Genomic DNA, 4,366 nt, shown 5'->3' with positions numbered 1-4,366 from the left:
ATTCTTATTCCACCTCCCTCCTCCAGGGCCAGTGGAGACTTGGGATGTCATATGTTGACATTGTATGATAAGGTGTTTGATGCCTTGTGGTCCTTTAAGGTACAGTTTTGAATAGTGCAGTTAATCCTAAACTGTCATTAAAACAGCATATTAGCTTCTGTGATAATGCAAAGTGACCTGGTCAGTTGTGGTAGCATAATGTCCTGAATGCAAGAAAAAAAAAAAAAAAAAGAGCGTTTACCACCACAACCATGCAAGGGATCTGTATCAAAAACCCTTCTCTTTCTTCTGGAATTGCCAAATATACTTATTTATTTACTTACCTGGGCCTTGCCCAATTACTAGAAAAAGTTTTGTAATCACACAAATATATACATGATTTCAAATAATGTCAGTGAGTTGTAGGGATAAAGGGGAAAATCAGAATAAGTCAGAGAGTGGGTCAGTCCATACAATAAGAGTCAAAGGTTATATGCAAATTGCTCAAATTTGGATCATAACACCTTGAGGTGAAAGGAAAGGGAATTGTAGTCATTCATTGGAAAATGTCACAGGTAGGAGTGCCTGGGTGTCTCAGTTGGTTAAGGGTCTGACTTCCGCTCAGGTCATGATCTCATGGTTCATGGGTTCAAGCCCTATATCAGGCTTGTGACGACTCCTGGAGTCTGGACCCTGCTTTGGATTCTGTGTGTGTCTCTGTCTGCCCCTCCCTTGCTCGTGCTGTCTCTTTCTTTCTCTCTCAAGAATAAGTGAGTATTAGAAAAAAAAGTTTGTTTTAAAGGAAAGAAAATATCACAGTCATCCCTAAGAAAAAAATACCAAGCCACGGATAAGAAATTTCACATTGCGACCCATCCTTGGTAACTTAGAAGCCTCCCAAGTCAGAGCGCTATTTTCTGAAGCAAACTATTCTTATTTTCTAGGCCCATGATGCTTCTATAGAGTTATAAAGCATGAGAAGCAAAATTGCATATTGCTTAGGAATATACACACATTTAGAGTATAAAGACATAAAGACATGTGTGGAAATAATAATTACTAAATTAAAAAGGACAATAACATCCAGAGGGAGAGAGAGGGAGGGACTTCATGGAGACTTCAACTATATCAATAGTATTTTATTTCTTGTGTTGGATTATGGATATGTGGGAGTTTGTTATGCTATTCTTTGTACTTTTCTCTAGTTCTAAAATACTTCACCGTCTGTATTTTATTCTGTTATGGAGGCAAAATGAGGCAGTACGATCATTAAGGGGGCTATTAAAGTTGTACAGAGGAGGGAGGAAGGTAAATTGGACTGAAATGAAGACAGTGTATTTATAAAGGAAATGGAAAATTTTGAAATATGGATTTTTAAACTGCATGTGGGGTGTGAGGGAAAGAGAGCTGAGATTAACAAAATTTGGGGCATCATAAACTGCATAAAGGGTGGTGACACATAGTAGTCTGGGGATGATCGAGAAGGGATAGTTGGGACTAGGATGAGGGAGGATGTAATAACCATTAGCTCTCTCCGAATGTACAAAGTTTGAGATGTTTGATAGGCAAACAAGTGAAGATGTTGAGTAGATGGTTGAACATATGAGTCTAAAACTCAGAAGAAAGATCTGGTCCACTAATTAAAATTTAGGTCATCAACACATACATGTTTTTTTATACACCTGAGACTGTAGGAGACCACCTGTAGAGTCTGGATAAAGAAGAGGGCCAAGGAAAGAGCTTTGGGCATTATAGCATTTCAAGATCTGAAACAGAGGCAGCAGCCAACTAAAGAGTCTGAGAAAGTGTGCGCAGTGGGGCAAGGTAAAGAAGAAGAAGAAGAAGAAGGTGTTATCTCAGGATCATGTGCAGTAGTGTTTCAAAGACGGGAGGAGTCAATTGGATCAGATGCCACTGAGAAGTCAGATGAGGACAGAAAATTGACCTTCAGCTTTGTCAGAATATAGGTCAAAGGCAACCTTAGGAAAAGCCCTGTCCGTGTGGATTGAACGTGGCTGGAGGGAAAATGGGAGCCAAGGAATTTGAAAGGTTTGCTTGTGCTCAAATATTTTGATGAATTTAGCTACGACTAGGAACAAGGAAATGGGAAAGCCGGGAGGCGAGGGTGCTGGATCAAGAGGATTCCATTTAAGGTGGGAGATGTTAAGGTATATATATGTGGGATGACCTAGATGAAAGGGGAAAAGTGGGAAAAGCTGAGATTAAGAGGTGAGAGCCTGAAGGATAAAAGAGATCTATTTTAAGCTGTTTGAGAGGTAGAAGGGTAAATGTATTGGGGAACAGTAGTAGGAGTGTCTGAAAGTGTTGAGTGCCCATGTGAGATTAAGGTCACAAATTTGAAGTTATTGAATGTCATTTTCCTCAGTACTATTCAGCTTCTTGGGCACATAGAGTGAGCAGAAAACCAGGGTTTAACTGGGTTGTTGTTCCAGGAGTAATTATGAAGGGAGAGAGGAGCAAAGGGTGTTTATAAGGAGACAATTATACTGTGTTGTCTGCATAACTTAAAGCATGGAGGGAGGGAAATAGACGGTGAAGGATGGTGATAAAGATAAAGTCAAAGATTTGGAAGTTTCAATAAAGTCAGATATCTCCTGCCATGAGAGAACCAGAGCAATGAGACAGAAGGAAAAGCAATGATGGTCAGATAGTGGGATATTTAAAATGGAGAATTAGGTCCTGATTCACTTATTATGGTTGACAAAGTCTAGACTAGAAAATGACCATGTGAGTGAGGCCGGAGGGGCAGTGAAAAAAGAAGGGTAACAAAAAAAAATCGACAAAATTCACAGCTACCTACAAAGGCATTGATTATTTAACAAAGAAGTATAAAGATGAAGATTAAAGGTAAAATGCCAAATGATCTCAACATGGGAAGTTACTACAGAGGGTAGGGAGGGAGAAGGTGGGGAGAGTAGAAAACTGTAAATATGCAAGGTTATGTTTTATTTGGAGAGGGGATATAATAAACACCTATTAACTCTAAGTATGGATAGAAAAATGTGTGCATATGCACAGTAAAACCTTGGACTGTGAGTAATTTGTTCTGCGAATGTTCCGTAAGATAAGCAGACATTTCTAGTAAATTTTAACTTGATAAACGAGTGATGTCTTGCAATACAAGTAATATGTGATGGCAAATGTCACATGATCACAACTGAGCCAATGGTTCTTGAAATTCTCTTTCACATACAAGTGGTTTGTATTACAAGCATGTTTCTGGAACAAATTATGCTTGCAAACCAAGGTTTTACTATATTTACTTAAAAATTAAAGGTAACTGCTAGAAGACAAGAAACAGTATCCAAATTCCTTTTTTTTTTTTTTTAGTTTATTTATTTATTTTGAGAGAGAGCACACGCCAGGGAGGGGCAGAGAGAGGAGGAGAGAGAAAATCTCAAGTGGGCTCCAAGCTGTCAGCACAGAGCCTGACATGGGGCTCGATCCCACGAACTATGAGATCATGACCTGAGTTGAAACCAAGAGTCAGACACTTAACCAACTGAGCCACCAGGCACCCCTTAATTCTCAACTCTTTAAAAGGGAAAGGGATTAAAGAAAATGCAATCAATTCACTAAAAAGCAACAGGGGTGGGGGGAAAGAACATAAAATATGGTAAATACAAAAGCAAAATGAGATGGCATAGATGAAATGGAAAAGTTCCTAGAAGATAAAAATTTAATAAAATGACTCAAGAAGTATAAAGAAAGAATGAAACAAACAAACAAAAAGAAATGAATAGCTTTAAAGTAGTAAAGACTTTGAATTAGTAATTGAAAATTTTCCATCAAGTTAAGGGACAGCCCAGATGGCTTCAATGGTGAATTCTACCCAACATTTAAAGAAGAATGAATACAGATCCTTCAAAAGCTCTTATAGGAAATAAAGGAGGAGAAAAAAAAAACTTTCTAATTCATTCTATGAGGCCAAGATTACCCTGATACCAAAGACAGTATCCTTTACGAATATATATGTAAAAAATTCCCAGGAAATTATTAGCAAAATGAATCCAGCAACATATAAAAAAATTACATAGCATGACCAAATGGGATTTATCCAATAATTCAAGGTTGGCTTAACGACCGCCCCCCCAAAACAATTAATGTAATATAGGATATCGATAGAACAAAAGACCAAAACTATCTGAACACTTCAACAGAGGCAGGAAAACATTTGACAAAATCCAGCACCCATGAATGATAAAACTCTCAGCAAACTCAGAATAGAAAAAAACTTCCTCAACCTGATGAAGGGCATCTATGAAAAACCTACAGCCAATACCATACTTAATGACGAAAGACTATAGCCTTTCCCCCTAAGATTGGGAAAAAAGCAAGGATGTCTGCTTTCACCACATTTATTCAA

Source organism: Leopardus geoffroyi, chromosome C2, assembly GCF_018350155.1.
Source record: "Leopardus geoffroyi isolate Oge1 chromosome C2, O.geoffroyi_Oge1_pat1.0, whole genome shotgun sequence".
Lineage (NCBI taxonomy): Eukaryota > Metazoa > Chordata > Mammalia > Carnivora > Felidae > Leopardus > Leopardus geoffroyi.
This window is presented reverse-complemented; position numbering follows the sequence as displayed.